Below are 20,675 nucleotides of genomic sequence, written 5' to 3'. Positions count from 1 at the left end.
ACATTTAAATGTGACAGGTGCGGAACAAGAGCAAATTAAATTTGTGGCACATTCAAAGAGTCAGGCCTTCAGGGTTGCAAAGCTTTTATTGTGCCTTTCCTCAAGGTAAAAGGGAAAATGAATCTCCATGGCCCCTTTCCCCCTTTCTATCGCACTATCTCTCTTTTTCTCCCTCTTAGTCTCTCTGAGGAATTGAATGAATCATCCCCAGTCTTCTTTCAGCAATTATTTTCTCCTTCTGTTCCATTGTCTCCATGTTTCCCACTTAACCGAAACCCCACCCGTCCCCATCCCAACCCAACGGCTCTCTCAAATCGAATCCCCTAAGGCCTAATTCAGTATTAAAACAAGTCCAGCGGTCAACTCTGCCAAACAAACAAAATGCTGGAAAAGACACGAGCTAGATTAATACAGGACCCAGGGATTCGCATGCATCCTTGTATTTAGAATAGAAGTCAAGAGGTTCCATTACTGTATCTCCACCACTCCCAAAAATAAAATAAACACACATATTTCATCCAGTCATACTGAGGACCAAAAAAGGGTCAATTTTAAAATAATATTATTCCATTTACAAGCCCAAGGAGGATATTGGCCAATTTTATTGTATTCTGTGGAGAATATAGTAACATGACATAATATCTGGCACAATACTCTCATAAAAAAAACAAAAATTTTCTAGTATAGATTTATGGCCTGGGTGTCTGTAGAGGGTATTAAAATAAATAAATAATAATATGAATATAATAATTTTAGAGCCTTTATGCTTTGTTTCATTAGACAAAATCATAGTCAACAGAATAAAATCAAGAAAAAACTATATTTAGTTACTAATAATTACTATAATTATTAGAAGCAATTGAGAAACGGATTTTTTTAGGATGATTTTTTTCATTTTGATGAATTAGCTATAGCAATTACCATCAATATATATATTAACACTAAACCACAGTGTGTTTTGTAAAGTTTTTAAAACATATACTACCAGTTCTACAATGCTGTAAAAATGCCTTTTTCCAGTAACATGAACATTATATAAACAATCGTATTTTATTTAAATGTGCCTATTAAATGTTTACACCGACTGTTGCAAAAAAACAACCAATTAGCAGCAGTTACTTCGCTAGAATTTCCCAATTACTGAAATAAGTCGGAGAAGAATGTGGCCCAAATGGAAGGTTATGGTAACTAAAAAACAAACAGCCTTTATACCCAGGATGAGCAGAAAAGCATTTTAGAAGCACAACCTGTTGAACCTTAAGGTGGATCCATTGCAGAGAACAGGATTCTGAGGCTACAGTTTGAAAAAAGAGATACATGAGCTGATGTATAAGCATCATGCTTTCCAGCAACCTGCCAAAACATAGCAAAACTGTTTCCTTCATAATTTAGCTCTTTTAGTACATGGGTTATAAGGCTCAAATTTCCCAGGTACCATGCCAACGTTTAAACTAGATTGATTGTTTCAAAGCTGTGGAGCTGATTCAATGACATGGCCATCAACGTCAATATGTAATACTCCTTGAATCTTTTTCCTTTTAATGTTTTTTTACCCACGCACCAATCAAATCAGGCACTCGTGTAGAATTAAACCACTTAAACCACGTTTTTTTGGGTTTTTTTTTTTTTTGCTAACATGATGTACATCAGGTTTAACAATTCAACCAGTATGGGTAGGCAAACTTTTTGAAAAAGATCTTTCTGAAACCAGACAACAATGAACAATTATTGCCTATTGCATATCTTTGTACTGACACACCACACTATATGCTGCTCATATGCAGTCAAGGGCATGTTATAGGTTAGGCTACTCCTTTCAAGTAATTACTTGTAATTTTATCTTAAAGTATTGTAGCCTCGCTGATGAGGTGGCAAAAGGTGAAATATGCCTATTAACTATAAAGTGCTTTTCAAATTAGTTTTTTTTTTTTCCATGACATGACAGCCAAGAATAACCAGCTAGCAATTTGATAGTAATAGCCGGATACTTAATAACCCTCCAAACAATTGCTTGCTCTAGCTAATGATTGGCTTTTTTAGCATTGGAAAGGAGGGTGACCACTGAAGATGGTAATCGGAATCAATTTTATGCACCAAATGCAGCAGGATTTTTAATGGACAGGTGACACACACTACACTGATGCAGATATTGTAACAGGCCACTGGATTAGCTAAAAGCATTTAAATAATTAATGAAAAAACCCAGTAATTTGTAAAGTGGTCAAATAGTACGTTGACGATGTTCACCAGTTGTATTGCAATCTCTACAAAATATTAGAAACGCATGTCACTGACTGTTAAAACAACATGGCAGCTGATGATATCAACTAACACTCGTACAATAAAATCATCTTTATTCCACAGGTTGTACGGTTGTCCCACCGTGACTTTCTCGTGCCATTCCTTCTTTAAAAGTATTGTAACTGCCTGATTTAAACTCTTAAGCAGTTCCTTTGTGACCCTTATTTTTCGGAGGGCAGCTTCCTGCTCTGAAACCTACAAGGTGCCTCTTATCATTGATGCCATGGAACGAGAGGCCACGCTAAGAATGCAGCGGACTGAAAGGCGAACTGGTGGATCTGCACCAGCGTCAAGCGCACAATGGCCCAGTCAAGCATCCACTCAAAGCGCTGTTAACTACGGCCGTGCTGTCAATTAGCGAGAGTTCCATCTCAAGAACGTCGCTCTTGTGTTAAAGGTCACTCGTGCTCAATGTGCTGAGGAATATTTCAATTCAGTGGAAATCGAAAATAAATAAAAAATATATACTGCACTGGAAATGACAGGACAAAAAACTTTTTTTTTCATTCAAAATGATGCAGTAGAATCCAAAAGCCTGGTTTTATCATATCGTATACCCATTTGGTCCTGGTTATAGACTGTATGTATCACTTGAAAACTTTTAGTTCCTCTTCATAACCTATTCAGTTTTTAAATGTTTAAATATTCAATTTTAAATCTATAATTCTTAGGAATAGGAACAGATCTATGTTTTGTGCAGGTTCTCAATAGTTTTTATGAGTGTTTCTTTTTTTTTTATACTAATTTATCATATTTTGTGTCAAATTTTACTTGATTATAATAATTTCTGTTGCATATTGCAATTTAACTGTTGCAATATTTATTTTTGTGAACGGATCATTCCGTGTATGTTAGCATTTATACATTAATATGGTGGCTGTCCGACATAAACAGATTAAAAAATATATATAAAAAAAAAAAACACATTCGTTTAACATTTTAGTCCAATTTCAAAGCTGTTTTCTTTAAATCATCGGACTCAGCTTTGCCGTTAGTGCTTAGTTGGTAGTTGTTGTTTTTTTCTAATCATCATTATCTTAAGAGAGGTTAAAAAGAGATGCTAGTGAAGAAAAGACCAGCTGCACTGGTGTAAAAGAAATACAATTCTTTATGCTGTTATTGAAACATAATAGTACCAGATCACTCCACTATATCAAATATTATTTAATTTTTTTGTACCAGCATTGCAAAACATTCATTCCACAATATTCCACAATATCTTTCATGCTATTCTATAAAAAAAATAACATGCATTAAAAAACAGACATTTAACTGTACACACTGTCCATAGGAAGCTCATTATCAATTATTTTTTTAAATCCAGTGTTGTCAAAAGCCACCATCTCTATTTACACCATTCCAACCATTGTGTTTTTGAGATTTGTGTTAAAATGCTTTGTGATGGCTCAGACTGTATTCTTTCCTCAGTTGTATATTTTCCCTCAAGTAAAATTCCTGAATGCTTTTTTTTTTTTTTTTACACAAGCAATAATAAGAAAACACCATACCTCAAACTGAGTACTACATGTGCATATTTATTACTCCCTGCTGTCTGTCTTTCACTGCAAACTCCACACAATATGTGGCATGTTGTTCAGCGCTTATCTTTTGTTGCGCTGTGAGGCGATGCCCCCAGAAGTCAAAGTCGATTTAGTCCTTCTGCCAGACAGATACAATCTTGACTAGCCCATTCAGACGGAGCAGCATGGGCCACTCTATTATAACGCCTTAATGTGCCCTCTGGCAACATCATCACCGCCGAATCACAAAGGCAATCGTCAGAATTGAATGAAGAGATTGGCTTTTATGCTTTCTTACTCAAACATAATTCTCTTCTCTTGCCATTTTTGCCACCGTCACTCGTCTATCTGCCCTGTCCCCTTTTTCTCTTTTCTCCCCCTTTCACACTCACTCACACTATAACAATAACTATTTATTTCTTTACCTGCTCCAATACACTGTATTCAATTTGCACCTATCCTTTAGGTATGTCTTTCTTGTCTTGTTCCCCTTGCCTCTCCCCCTACCAGACAAAAAAAAAAAAAACTTCAAGGTCAGGCAGGACAAACAATGCCACTGGTGTCAGCTCGAATCGCAAATACCATTGGCGACCATCACCTTGGTCTCCTAGGCAACGGACTAACCATTAATTTTCAATTAAAGCAGACAAAAGAGATGACAGCTCAGGCTCTTTGGAAGATGTCAAGAATCTGTATTAATATACGACAAGTGAGCGTAATTGTGTCCTCCCCCCCTTACAACAGTAAAATGTAAATGCCGTGGATAATTTGAGAGCGCTCGCTGGCGTTCGGTGCCTTTCTTTTAACGATCCAGAATAGGAGGTATACATGCAAAAATAACAGTCATGATTATTTTACCTCAGAATTGTTTATATTTATGTATTCCTCATATCTTTATATCTAATGGATCTATCTATCTATCTATCTATCTATCTATCTATCTATCTATCTATCTATCTATCTATCTATCTATCTATCTATCTATCTATCTATCTATCTATCTATGAGTATCAGTCTGTGCATGGATGTCGAGTTGTGACAGATGATGTCTGGTAGGTCGATAGATGGTTTCAGATCTGTTATGAAGATGGTGTGTGATAAGCAGTTAAAAGATCTTCAATGCAATCATGACTACATCATAAAATAAGACATTTTAGATATGACAATGTTCTAACTGCCTTTCTCTCTAGAATTACAATTATAGTTACAATACAGTTTATAAAAAATGTAAATGAATTGAAATTATGTGAAATTTACAGCAGCATTTTAATGTATATGTAAACATCTTCAGCACCATCAATCATGTCCCACAAGTTCACTCCTACTATTCTTTAAATGTTTCCCAATTCAATTTTGCATTCATTATTAAACATTATTTCTGATATATAAAGCATTGAATGGTCTCATGCCAAAGCACCTGAGCAAACTAGAAGATACCTTGAATGGTGAAAGCTACAGCAAGTGTCACAGCTTTCTCTCACAAAGGGCTGCAGCTGGAAAAGCCTTCCGATTAGTTTTTAAAACTCGGACACAGACATGTATGAGCGCTAAGTTAAAAACATTTGTTCAGAAAAGGTTTTTGTGAATAGGTTTTTCTTAGGTTCTTTTTTTTGAAAATGTCTAATGGTAATAAAATTGAATTTGAAGTTTAAGATAAACAATCTGGCTACACAATGGTGCAGCAGGTAGCACTGGCACTTACACATTACTACATAGCTTGATCCTAGTCTCGAATTAGCTATTATTATTATAGAACATTGCATATTCTTCAAGTGTCAATTTCCTAGGGGCTTTCTATTTTCCTCTCACTTCTCAAAAACATGCTAGTATGATGATTGAGGGCTCGAATGTGCCTTACACTCTCAGAAAGAAAAGGTTTTAGTGTTGTGGTGTTGTGGGTGGTAGAGTGCCATCAGGGGTACATTCGTTTTACCTTTAACATGCATCTTTATACCTTTTAAAAGGGTTAAAGTTAATCTTTAATGTATTACTAGAATTAATGCTACACTTCTTCTTCTTCTTTCGACTTCTCCCATTAGGGGTCACCACAGCGGATCATCCGTCTCCATACCCCCCTGCCCTCTACATCTGCCTCTTTCAAACCAACTACCTGCATGTTTTCCCCAACCACATCCATAAACCTTCTCCTTGGCCTTCCTCTTTTCCTCCTTCCTGGTGGCTCCATCCTCAGCATTCTCCTACCGATATACCCCATGTCCCTCCTCTGCACATGTCCAAACCATCTCAATCTCGCCTCCTTCACCTTGTCTCCAAAATGTCCTACATGCGCTGTCACTCTAATAAACTAATTTCTAATCCCGTCCATCGTCGTCACTCCCAACGAAAACCTCAACATCTTCAGCTCTGCTACCTCCAGCTCCACCTCCTGTATTTTACTCAATGCCACTGTCTCTAAACCATACAACATCGCAGGTCTCACCACAGTCCTATAAACTTTCCCTTTCACTCTTGCAGACACTCTTCTATCACAAATCATTCCTTCCACTCTTCCTAATGCTATGTTACACAAACCATTTCAGGTAAAATATTATATAAAACATATATAAAGCATTATTGATGGTACCATTTAAACAAGAAAAATGACAGATTGGTACTGTGATGAACTAGCATCCCATCTTAAGTATAGTCCTTGCTAACAAGTGTGTTCTTTTCCTTCGAGAGACACCGGTTCTACTAAAACAAGAATAACAAACACTTATATTCTTTCAAAACATTATAAATCTACAATTCTTACGATTCTTGACATGTCTCTCTGTCAGGCTGCAGACGCGGAAGCCGATATAGTCCGATCATTGTCCTTTTATTTCGACAACCGTACAACACAAAAACACTCATAAGCCGTTGAAAACAACAAACAAAGACATCTGCTCGATACGCGTTGTCCGCTATGAGTTTGAATGTCCCAAGCATAATCCATAAAGCCTTCGGCAATGAGTAATCCAAGTCGGAAGTGGAATTCGCATATACAGCCGGCGGTCGAGCAGCCACGCGATTGTCCAGCTTGACAATATAACGACCGACAGCCTGTGACTCAAGAACGTGAGTTTATGTAGTCTGATCTTTCATGAGCCACAGCTGTCGGTAATCTTGGGAAGCAGCGTGACTGCTATCGAGGGGGGCGTGGCAGGGTGGATCTGTGACAGCTACAGACGGGGGCGTGGCAGGGTGAATCCCTGACAGCTACAGAGGGGGGCGTGGCAGGGTGAATCCCTGACAGTACCCCCCCATCCAGGGGCGACACCTGACGCCCCAAAACCCACCCATGCCAGGCGGGCCAGGGCACTCCGAGGAAGGCCTCCTTAGATGCCTGGGAGCAACGGAGGCCTGGTGAGCATCCTCTACGGAGAGCCGGCATGGAACAACACCTTGCAGGAGGATCCGGAACGGAGCCACGCCCTCGGTGCTGACGGGAGGCTGAGTAAAGCCCCTGGCGGGGATTGGAGCCGGAGCGATCTCCATGGCGGGGAACCGGAACTGGACGCCAACCATGACAATGACCGGGGAGTGGAGGACGTCCCGGGCGGAGACCAGGAACGTCGTACCACCCTCTGAGGGACCTGGAGGACCGACGTCGCCGTCAGAGGGACCTGGAGGACCGACGTCGCCGTCAGAGGGACCTGGAGGACCGACGTCGCCGTCAGAGGGACCTGGAGGACCGACGTCGCCATGCGGGGATCCTGGGGGCGAGACGTCGCCCTCTGTGGAGCTTGGATGCGATCCTTCGCCCTGCGTGGAGCTTGGATGCGATCCTTCGCCCTGCGTGGAGCCTGGATGCGATCCTTCGCCCTGAAGAGGACCCCGGGGGCGAGACGTCGCCTTCTGTGGAGCCCGGGGGGGGCGAGACGTCGCCTTCTGTGGAGCCCGGGGGGGGCGAGACGTCGCCTTCTGTGGAGCCCGGGGGGGGCGAGACGTCGCCTTCTGTGGAGCCCGGGGGGGCGAGACGTCGCCTTCTGTGGAGCCCGGGGGGGGGGGGGGGGGCAAGACGTCGCCTTCTGTGGAGCCCGGGGGGGGCGAGACGTCGCCTTCTGTGGAGCCCGGGGGGGGCGAGACGTCGCCTTCTGTGGAGCCCGGGGGGGGGGCGAGACGTCGCCTTCTGCGGGCGCTGGAGACGAGCCGTTGCCTTCTGCAGGCGCTGGAGACGAGCCGTCGCCTTCTGCGGGACTGTGGGGTGAGCCGTCGCCGTCGGTGGAACCCGGGGGCAGCGGTTCAACTTCCCTTTCGCAGTCCTGGGTTCTCCTTTGGGAGACACTCTCCTACATATAATATAAGGCAATATCAAAGAAATCAGACTTCCTATGTCACAAACAAAACAAAAAAAACACCTGAAGGACATTATCAGGACCTTTCATACCATTTATTCATGAAAAGGGGCCAATTAAAGTAAGGCAACCTTTCTTATGTATTTTTCAGGGATATACATACTACATTATTTATTAGGAAAAAGGATCATAGAGCTTTCAGGTTTATCAAGGACCCGACTTGGAGCCCTATATACTACAGTGAAAGGGAGCTATATAGAACTTTCTCCTTAGAGCTTAGGGTATGTAGATTGTAAAGTATATAGAGCTGTACAGGAAGCAGTCATGCTGTAAAAAATGAGACTACAGATAACAAGATATGGACATGCCTAGGGAATGCATGCATCGGTCAAACTACCAAAGGTTAAAGAGTCAGAGATGGAGATTTTAGAGCAGATTCTTGTCTAATGGAGGGTTTAAACTAATAAATAAACTGAAATTATTGGGAAATGAATTTTGAAAAATCAGTAACTTAATGATTAATCCCAAGAACAGATTTCCCACCCAAAACAAACAAACAGAAAACCCACAACTTAAATAATAGCTTTGAAATTATTAATTTAAAATTAAAGTCTTCTAAATGTATCTTAGCCAATAAAGCTATCCTGAAGAGAACCGAATTAATAAAGCCGAAAAGGAGCATTATGGAGTTAACCTTTTCCCTTTGCTCCAACTCCCTAAACTCACAATGCTTCACTAAATCAAACTGTCTCTAAACTAGGCCTGTAAAAGATGCCTCCCTCTGCCTCGCCACATTAGTGCTTTTAATTAAGGTAATTACTTTCAAAGCACTCGTAATAGGATTTTTTTAGATCCTTCATTCTTCCCACCATTGCCTGCTACGGTAAATACACTTTAATACACATCCACCAAACCGCACATGACCTACTTTCCTTAAGACGGTCGTGAGTTTGCTGTCCTATAGTGACTCTTAATTTAAATGAAATACAGAATTTTTGCACTGATTCTGTTAGGAGGCTGAAATGGATGCCTATGTAAGAATGTCTGAATTATTTATTTGAAACAAAAAAAATAAAAAATGCTAAATGAACAGAAAGGTTTGATAATGGGAGTCTAGACCAAAAGCTGTCGGATCAACTTAATAATTAATCACCTATTACTTCATTTGTGGCTGTTGAATTCATTTTTTATAGAAAATTGTTGTTCATTCTTTATAATTAATTTTCTGTACTGTGCCTTTTTAATTAGCGTTTGAAGCTTTATGTGCTGCTTATTGTCATTACATACTGTGTACTGTCAGTGCACACGCACACCAAATACAAAATATCTGACCAAGAATTCACTGTCCAGGACGTCTGCAAAAAAATTTGGCCAGAATTAAACACAAAAACAAAACAAAAAATGCTTCTCCTAAATCATTATCAAAGTTCTAGCATGCAATAAACATTAGAAAACTTAAAAGTGTCCACTACATCATGTGAAATAGAAAAGAGCCTTTTAAACCACTTTCTCTTGCCTATAACTAAGCTTCACACTTCCAGCTATGTAAAACTTCTTTATTTTTTCTTTCTCTCTCTCTCTCTCTCTCTCTCTCTCTCTCTCTCTCTCTCTCTCTCTCTCTCTCAGTGCTGTCAGTAGGGATTCCAGCTATCCTCTGATTTGCATGCAGGGCTCAACGCTTGTCGAAAGTGCCGGCAGGCCACAAAGGCACCTTGGCAGATAATGAGTGGCGTATTCCAGGTATGGCCCTGGAGTATCGGCCCTCATCAGGGGAATTTTCAATTAAGGCGATGCAGATTAATAAAGAGTAATTGTGCAGCTCAATCTGCACATACACACACACACACACACACACACACACACACACACACACACACACACAGAGCACACTGAGAGAGAGAGAGAAAGAGAGAGAGAGAGAGAGAGAGAGAGAGAGAGAGAGAGAGAGAGAGAGAGAGAGAGAGAGAGAGAGAGAGAGAGATGAACTACGGTGTGCGGTGACCCCCCTACAACATACAAAATGACAAAATGACAGGAATGAAGATGGTACACATACAGTAAATCCAGGCACATACAATATATATACATATACAGGCATTCGAAAGGAAATCAGCTGTAACCCTAGATAGATAGATAGATAGATAGATAGATAGATAGATAGATAGATAGATAGATAGATAGATAGATAGATAGATAGATAGATAGATAGATAGATAGATAGATAGATAGATAGATCACTTAATTACAAACAAAGACAGAAAAAGTTTTCATATTTTAAATGGAAGATAACAAGAGAAATAATATACATGTTTAAAAATGTAACAGTGTAAATAATGGGCACATTACTGATACAACAGCAACATTTTAGAAACAATTAACAGAGCATGACCATCATGACCATTTTCATTAGTTTACATACATGACATTTGTTAGACTTCATTATACAGAGCAACTTACAACTGAGCAGTTGAGGGTTAAGGGCCTTGCCCAAGGGCTTAGCAAGGCAGCTTGGTAGTGCAAGATTTAAACTCATGACCTTCCAATGAGAAGTCTAAGATCTTAACCACTGAGCTCCTTTAGTTAACACTAATTGTGTTGCATTGGTGTTTGAGAAAAGGTGGATATTTGTATAAAAATGCATCTATGACCATTGAGTATTTTAGAAACTGCTGGAAAATGCTAGTTTTTTTTTCTTCAGTCTCTACAGTTGAACAACTGAAATTCAAGCTGACAACAATTCCAATACCCACTCTTTACAACTGAGTTGAGCAGAAAAGCATCTCAAAATCAATGCAGTGCAACAGCAGCAAATTTATATTTCATTTCATCATCATTTCATCTTCTCCCGCTTATCCGAATTCGGGTCGCGGGGGCAGCAGTCTAAGCAGATTCCCCGGACACTTCTCCGTGTCCAGGGATCGGGCTGTCAAGGCCCCCGCCTTCGACTGCTGCCCAATCCTCTCAGCACCCGTCCCTTACAGTCCCTCCTGCAGGTGGTGAGCCCACGGGAAGGCGGCCCCACGTCGCTCCGACGTCACGGTCCTTGATTTATTTTTCTCGTAAGGGTCCCCTGGAGCATAGAGGGTTAAGGGCCTTGCTTAAGGGCCCAAGAGTGGCAGCTTGGCGATACCGGGGCTTGAACACCCGACCTTCCGAACGGTAACCCAGCGCCTTAACCGCTGGAGCCTCCACTCCCCCGCAAGTTTATATTATTATATTATATTTTATACAAAATTTTAGAATGTGAATGGTGATTTGTCCCGATTGAGCCCCTAGAGGTTAAATGAGATTGGGCAGTTATGTTGGACAAGAAGGAATGTGGTCCATTCCATCCCAGAGGCGTTCAGTTGTGTTGATGTCGAGGCTTTGTGCAGAACACTTAAGGATCTTCCACTTTAGCAAGACATGTCTTCACAGAGCTCGGTTTGTGCACAGGGATGTTGTGATGCTGGAACAGGTTTGGGCCTCTTACCTTGAATTAAGGAAACTTTAATGCTGCAGCATACACAAACATTACATCCTGCTGTATGTAAAGACCCAAGTAGGGGTGTGATGGTCAGGTGTCCACATAAGCTGAAAGATCAGATGGACGGTATGGAGATATGTGAAGTTCTGACAGGTGTGCAGTACCTGCAAAGGCTAGTTTGTACTTGATATGAGGAAAACAGAGCAGGAGGGCCTCCAGGTGACTAAAAAACAGATCTCTGGGAGACTTATAAAACAAGACAAGCTGAAGCCTGATCAACCTTTGATGGGTCACCTGGGTAAGATTTATCTGCGAATAACCTTTAACATGAATGTCCCACTGCTGATAACAGTTTGAATTAGAGCATCTTTTAACACAGGGAATGGTTATCTCATTGTGTATCTCACTGACAGCTGTTGCAATCTAAAACATATTTACAGTAATCAGTGATACAGCTTGTTCTATTATTTGTGATAAATAGTGACTCATAAATGGTTAGATAGATATCAATGATTGAGCGCTGGCCATGAATCATAAACCCGGGATTTGTAAAGACAAGGAGGCATTGTTTGCAATAGGTTGGGATTTGTAATTGTTTTGTAGCGCAGTTTGTAGGGGCATGACAAGAGCAACTAGTAACTGAGGACGCATTGTTCGACACAGATATACACCGTGGGAGTGTGTGTGTGTGTGTGTGTGGGTGTGGGTGTGTGTGTGCACGAATGATGTGCAAATGAACACATACAGTACACATTTACTTACTGCAAGTCCTGGCTTGACTAAGGTATTCTTAAAACAAACCATTTCATTAGTTGTCTCTGTCTTTGCAGATGTTTAGACATTAAGTGAGGGTGGGAGGAAGGGAAAAATCAAAGCTGGGTTTTCTGCAATAAAATCATAATTATTAAGTGAAACAACTATCAGAAGATTACATCACATACACTGGTTGCACAAACAATAGACATACACACACACGCACGCACACACACACACACACACACACACACACACACACACACACACACACACACACACACACACACACACACACTTAAGTACGTAACCTGGAATTGAAGTCATCAGTTTGGTCATGAGAAGCGAAGTAAGATCATTATTCTTGAACAGCTGGATTTTAGCTTCCAAAGTCATTTATTTCCATTACACACCAAAGCATTGAAGTTACAGTGTTCGTGAAGACACTCCACCTAAAGCTCAGGCTTTGTTAGGCTCAGAGCAAGATGATAGACAAAATCAGAAATCTTCCTTTGCTCAAGTTTGCAGTCTGTCCGCACATAATTCTGGTCTTTGAGGTGCAGATGGCAGAATATCTTCATATCAAATTGGTGTTAATGCAGACATCAATTTTTTCCTCTTCTCCTACTTCTTCCTTAGATAATAATGGAGAGAACTCATCTTCCAAAAATGTGACTCATCTCATCCCATCCTACCATCACAGGCATCCTACTTACACACTTATACAATGTGAGAATTACGGGCAAAGGTGTTCGTCCTTTTTTTCCCCCTGGAAACCGAAGAAATCGAATGGAGTAAAAGAATGAAATAGTGTGAAAAATAAATATTGAATAAAAGGAAGGAGAACAGGGAGGAGGAGGCAGATGGAGGTGGAGGTGGAGGAGGAGGAGGGCACTCCATCAATCTGCGTCTATGGCGAGCTCTCAATTACAAATTCCTGAGCATCCTCCATCATTGTTAGTGTTTAATTAATTTGTAATACTAAAACAAATTACCTTTTGCATGGAGGAAAATTACACCTAAATGTAGCATGGCATTTGGCATTCAGTGATTAAATATTCCCATAAGCATCAGGGGCTGTTTGATAAAGCAGAAAGGCTCGATGATGAACTTGTGTTACAATATTAAGTTTGCATGAACAAGCGGCTAATTTTCTTGCGCAAATGTTTGTCGAAAGTGAATACGCAAGACCGTAGCGCGACACGTGAAGTACATCGATAAATACTCTGGAGAGATGGTAAGAGGTATGAAAACAGAAGGGGAAGCAAAAAAAAAACCATTTGCGTTCCCATTCTAATCTCTTGCCACAGCTCTGCCATGCCTGTCTCGGGCAAACCAAGGCTTTCTTCTGACGTCTCAATCGTATCTGGTGAAGTTTCATACATGACTGCATGTCTCATCGCCTGTCACGGCTGATTCTGCAAACCCGCTGTTGACTTAAACCGCTGCTGATTGATGCTATCAAGAAAAAAATACCAGAATGGGGGTTATGAAAAGCACACAACAGTAGGAACAATCGTCTTGCTTTCCCCCCGGAGATCACTCACCATGGCAGAGGATAAATAAATCAGGCAAAATATCTCCGAGCCAAATAGAGTGCTCTGTTAGAATAGATAAAAGAGGAGGACAGATCGAGCCAGGTGCTTTTGTTCCCCAGTTCAAGTTCTACATTATAATAATAAGTTAGCTGGATTCGAATGCCTTTGTGCTTCTACTTTGTGATTTATTTATTTTTTCTACATAGGACACCAACTGTCACCTTTTACAGTATATCACTTGTTTTACTAATGAAGAGGAGCGAACATATCAACAGGTCTTTAACAAGAGGGGCTTGGAAACGGATATAATACAAAGTGCATTATCTGTCGATTACACGGCTGCGCCACCATTTAGCCACTTACTTTTAAAAATTGTACTTTTATACTTACAGATCATTTTGTAAACATTGACGCAAAGAAAACCATTCATCTGAGGTTTCCTTTTGAAGAAACGAACTGCATTTTGCTTCTAAATGCGAACAACAGGGTTGAAAGTAACGTTTTCTATTGCATAATATTAGCAAATGCGAGTCGCTTGGCTAATTAGCTTTACTGCTAAGGTAAGACATTTCACACTTTTTTTTAAATCATAAAAGCGATGAATGTTCACTGATAATAAAAAAATAGGGAAAATAATGAGTAATAAAATATATTTTTTTTATCAGTCTGCGGGAAATTTAGCATGACTTGTTTCATAGGTTTATATAAAGTCAGAAAACAGGTATGATACATAAAAGCTAAAGTGGATGATTTATGGAAAAGGAACTGGAACTTGGAAACCTTTAATGCATTAAAAATAATATATTTTTTAACAATTTTGTTTTGTTAATACTGTGGTTATTTACATTTTTTACTAAAGTTTTTTAGGTTAAAGATTTCTCAACAGCTTTGCCTTTACTTTGTTTACATCTGTTGAAATGTAATAGGCATGGAATAATTTGTGCTATCTATATACGTTATCAATAAACATCATGTATATTTTATGCACGTTAATATAGTATATAAAACACACACACACAAAAAAAAAAAACTTAAGGACACCATGCAGGTAAAGTTAAAGACTGAAGCTGACACCAGACTGTTAAATCTAATAACTAAAGCTTTTTATGTATCTTTGTGTATCTACCAGAGAGACAATACACAAAAATGGCCGAAAACTTCTTCCTGTTGTAAATGTTGTTGTAAACGTTAGAGAAAACGAGGCGGGTTGAACTTAACCAAAAGGAAATCAGCTGTCCAACAGAATAGAGTTAATCAATCCATTGATGGCAAAGCAAACAAATAAAGAAAGCAACACGCCGTGACTCAAACTCATTTGCTCAAAACCTGCTTGGAAATTAGAGTTCAAAAGACTTTTTCCTGAACTGAAAAAGCTCCCTGACAGCCAGGAGTGCTCGAGTTTATTTTCTCCAGCAGGAAGGCATTACGAGGGGGAGCCCTTTCGCTGAAACGAGAGCATCCGTGTCAATTATTTCCCCCTGATCCCGGCGTGTTATTTACAAGCTCGCTTGAAAGCTACAGCAGGCGTAATGGGATCGCTTCGCATAGCAGATGATAAGCCATACTTTCGGTGTCACCTCAAATTGAGGCACAACACGGTTGCTGCGGAAGAAGATTAAGGGCACGGGTTGTGGTGGGTGGTGGTGCGGGGTGGGGGGAATCTTTCCCAACAGGGAATTTGAATATGAAACAAAAAAAAAAAAGGGTTCCCATTGGCAGGAGCTGACAGGTATTAAAAGCCCCGTGGCAGGCATTGTTACAGCGTCGAGAGGAACACGGAAAATAAGGGGGTTATAGCCTAATAAACAGCGGCACAAATACAACAGGCCGCTTTGTGGGGAGGAAGAAAACAGCGATGGGGTGGGGGAGAATGAGTGGAGAGTTATGTAGAGACTGTCAACACTGTCAAGGAAAATGGCCCTCAAATTAAGCGGCGCGCGCGCAGCAGTGCAGAGGAAGCGGGAAATTGCCTTTTATCACCTCGCCAAACAATGGGCAGGCTGACAGCGCTTAGCCTGATAACTTAGCATCCTTTTATTTACATTCTTAGGCCTCCCTCATTTTTTCTCTCTCTCTAACTCTCTCTCTCTCTCTCTCGCTCCGTATCTGCTTTTCTCTTTATGGCACTGACTTCTCCCCATCCTCGATTTCCATTCGCTTTCAAGTGTTTAATATCATGCAAAATGGCTGTGTCTCTTCTCGCAGCGTCTAATGCCCTCCTCCAAAGCCGCACTACAAAGCCGCCTGTTATCTGCCGTCCTGTTTATTATTTTCATTATCACCATCCTTCTCCTTCAATACCGTTTAGCTGGAGAGAGAGAGAGAGAGAGAATCGCAAAGAGTGAGAGGGGAGGGAACGCTGAGACGCTCTTCCTCCCGACGGATTTGTTTAAATAAACTGCCCATTTACAGCGCGAGAAGAAATGAGATTATTTACAAACACTATTACAAGCAAACGCTTTATCATTTATGGTTGTTCGCAAAGCCTCGTAGCTGTCTGGGGGAATTTGGTAGAGACAGGATTAAAAAAACCAGACGTTCAAATGGCAACCAGTTCAGAATGTCACTTTATTACAAGGGCTTCATTATGTGTCATTCTGACAGAAAAAAATTGTTTTTTTGCTTTTATTATTGCTTTGATTATGTCACTCCCTTTCAATGTGTTCTTGCCATTCACACATTGGGCAAAAGTATAAGGACACCTGGCTTTACCAGCCAAATGTGGTTCTTCTCCAATCTGCTACCACTAAATTGCAGGCACACAATTGTATCGGATGCCTTTGGATGCGGTAGCGTTACATTCTCCCTCCACTTCAACCAAGGAGACGCAAACCTGTTCCCGCATGACAATGCCCTTATGCACAAAGCCAGATCCATGAAGATGTATCTTACATGGGTTGGACTGGAAGATCTTGAGTGGCCTGCTATAAAGCTCTAAACTCAATCCTATTGAACACTTCGGGATGAACTGGAACTCTGAATGCAATCCCAGACCTCCTCATTCTACATCAGTTCTTGACTTTACTAACACCCTTGTAGCAGAATGAGCACAAATCTCTAGAAGCACACTCCAAAATCTAGTGGAACATCTTCCCTGAAGAGGGGAGGTTTTTATAACTGCAAATGGGGACTAAATGTGGAATGGGCTGGTAAAAAAACAAATTATATAGGGAGGTGTCCACAAACCTTTTCGATATAGTGTATACAACATAAAAAAAGGACATTTTTACTAAACTGTTCTGCCTTTACGGTGATGTACACATTCTGTATTCTGTTTCAATTTTCTGCTTGATGTATATAGTCAAGGACTATGCAAAGCCAAAGTTGAATGCTGCACTAACCAGCTACTAAAAAGATAGTTTGCATTCATAAGAGATCCTCTAAGATTGCATTAAAGCATGAAGTCTTGTCAGTCTTATTGTCCAGGTAGATGCTGAAGACAGACAGTGAGAAATCTAATCTATTACACTGTGTGCTGATAATAGACTATGAATTGGTGAGTCCTCTGAGCATAAGGACGCCATTGCTTTAATTAATATTCGAGTTTAGGTGGTCGCTCTGATTTGTTTGAATAATGGCTGCCTCAGAAACAGGTCATCTCATGGCTCCCCTTGTTTAAAATGTTGGAAATTTTTTCCTAGCACCTTTATTATGAGATAAATATATTTTGCACATATTTATCGATTCGGACCGTCACTCTGTTTAAACACAGAGTTGACACAATTTGACTCATGCTATTAGGATGCACAGCCTTCAGTGTGGCGTTATATACAAACTTACACACACACACACACACACACACACACACACACACACACACACACACACACACACACACACACACACAATCCTAGGACTAAACATTGCACTCAGTAGCAAGACAAACCCACTCCTCAACCTCTTTTTTATCCATTCTTTATCCCCCCTTTCATTGGGGAGTCAATTATAATCATCTTCATTTGTGAAGAAGAGGGAGGGGGAGGCAATCCCCAGCTGACTGCACACTCACTCACACCTAATGAGCACATGTTAAATGGCTCCTGTGTTTCTCCGTGGCTACATGTGTATGCAAATGCGCTATTCATCCACATGAATTATTTTTTTTTTTCACTTCTGTGGCCTATAGCCGTTAGATTTGATTAGAGCCCCTGTTTAATATTTATACCCCACCCTGTAAACTGGCAGCCACACCGTCTTCTCTTCAATCCCACGATTGGCCCCATTGAGATGTTCTATTTTAACAGTACGGTCACCGGCAAATTGTTTTGATGGTCTTAGTCTCCTCAGAGCCACTCCTAAAGGGGAAGGCGGTTTAAACATGGAGAGGACTACACTCCCTCCTGGGCCTTTTCTAGACATCCGACGAGGAATTATGCATGTGTTTGTCATGGGGGGATAAAAGGAAGGATGGGGGTACAAAGTTGATGGGTAGCTGACAGCTTTGCCATGACCTTCTTACAGAAGCTGGGGTGTTTGAACACACTCGAGCATATTGAGCTTTCTAAGGGTGACACATACAATAACAAAATACACTGTAAATTTTGGTGAAGCGGTATTTGTTAAACAGATGTTCTAGCTCATTTTTTTTGCTCTTCAGCGCTTCTGGAGTTGAAAGGGCATGCGAGACGTGTAAGTCTCCAAGGACTGATGTGGGTTCGTGCAGTTTACTGACCCTGCGAGAATCAGAGAAGCTTTAGTGGTCAATTAAAACAAATTACAATTAAAGCTTGAATCGTGGGCTGCAGATGTGCTGCAAAATTAACCATTAAATACAATATAAAAACCTCAAAAGCAAAAAATAAATCAATGTAAAATTAACACTTTCTTAACCTTGACTGTCTGTGATTTGACTCATCACAACCACGCCCGTGGAGGTGATTTCAGCTATTGACTAACACACTGACCTAGGTCTCACCTTACCTTAACCACAACCCCCACCCATTCTGTGTGTGTGTGTGTGTGTGTGTGTGTGTGTGTGTGTGTGTGTGTGTGTGTGTGTGTGTGTGTGTGTGTATGCATGTGAGTGGGTGTAGTGTGCGTTTATTTAAATCACTTTGGAAAAAAACTCTGTTTATAGCTATGCTATTTGTTTTTCCTTTTCTCTGGGTGTGTGTACCTGTATGACTATGGGCTGGTTGTGCGGTCTCTTTTCAAATGTGGCCTTCCATCGATATGACTCTCCGGTGCTAAGTCAACAGCCGAGCCTGAGGCTCAGGGGAGTAGCTCAGACCTTATCAATCTCACACTGTGCAAACACAAGCTGCTTCGATCTTATCGGCACTCTAACCCAGAGCACACAAGCGTATAAACACACACACACACTTTGGAGCAGGTTACACGTTGCATCCTGTGCCATTTACCTGCTAGCATTTCCTCCTGTGGGGCACGTGTAGATGAAACACAACATAGATTTTGAGTTTGTATAAATATCAAATAATTCTGATGGCCTTTTGATGTTTGTGTGTATATATATATATATATATATATATATATATATATATATATATATATATATATATATATATATATATATATATATATATATATGTATGTATATACAGTACAGACCAAATGTTTGGACACACCTTCTCATTTAAAGAGTTTTCTTTATTTTCATGACTATGAAAATTGTAGATTCACACTGAAGGCATCAAAACTATGAATTAACACATGTGGAATTATATATGGAATTATATACATAACAAAAAAGTGTGAAACAACTGAAAATAGGTCATATTCTAGGTTCTTCAAAGTAGCCACCTTTTGCTTAGATTACTGCTTTGCACACTCTTGGCATTCTCTTGATGCCTACTTTGAAGAACCTACAATATGACATTAGTTAACTTTTTTGTTATGTATATAATTCCACATGTGTTAATTCATAGTTTTGATGCCTTCAGTGTGACTCTACAATTTTCATAGTCATGAAAATAAAGAGAACTCTTTAAATGAGAAGGTGTGTCCAAACTTTTGGTCTGTACTGTATATATAATATATATAAACTTTTGGTCTGTACTGTATATATATATTATTTAATCAGCTAACTGAACTTTTACACTCTTTTATTTGTTATCTAACTGGTACACTTTTACACTCTTCATTTACACAACAGCATCCTAATTTTAAGTCTCTGATTAGACTAGCTTGCATTGTTTCCAACAAATTACGTGCTATCTGCATTAGCAGAGTTAGTTTATCTGGCACGCTTGTGTACAATCATTGTTATCTGCACTTATCTAACAGTACATAAACGTCTGAAGGTGGTTAATCCCAAACCAGTGCTGACATTTATGACAATTGGCTTATCCAGAGCAACGTATTCTTTACTATAAATGTTGAGATCGAATTCCAAGAATTATTCATTTTACTCATCCCTCCTAAGGATTTTCCTATTCTTTGACCATGTGCCAGTTTTGTGAGAATTGTGGGAAATTGGCATTTGAGTCCTTCTAGTGTGTGTATGTGGTATGTCACTTGAACTAACACCAAAGAAATATGACCAGAGAATTTTGTAGTTAGAGGTTTTTCAGATAAATAGCCAAGTCATGTATTTCATAGGCCCCCTGAAATGTACTGTATATTGTTTGGACCTTATTGTTTACTAAATACACAATGCAAATACAGTAGAAAGGTTGTGGCAATTTCTTATTTGTTGTGTATTGTATATCTGCAGATAAATACAGAACCTGGCAGCCCTGATCTTGGAACAACTTATATTACTAATAGCGTTACATCTGATCTGAAAATATTATTAGATGGATATTGTTCTCCATTCTATTTTATTAAAACAGTTTCTTGATTAGGAAAAGTGTCCGAA

General features: G+C 40.1%; 1 long non-coding RNA gene across 1 annotated transcript in view; it reads right to left on the bottom strand.

Annotated features, from left to right (window-relative positions):
- Positions 1–10,932: 10,932 nt before the first annotated feature.
- Positions 10,933–20,675, bottom strand: part of LOC310722062 — a 456,255-nt gene continuing 446,512 nt past the window's right edge. Inside the window, exon 2 of the long non-coding RNA XR_014532290.1 lies at positions 10,933–11,046. This is a non-coding gene — a long non-coding RNA (uncharacterized lncRNA). The remainder of the gene's footprint in view (positions 11,047–20,675) is intronic.

Source organism: Silurus aristotelis, assembly GCF_946808225.1.
Source record: "Silurus aristotelis genome assembly, chromosome: 28".
Classification (NCBI taxonomy): Eukaryota; Metazoa; Chordata; class Actinopteri; order Siluriformes; family Siluridae; genus Silurus; species Silurus aristotelis.
This window is presented reverse-complemented; position numbering and strand designations above follow the sequence as displayed.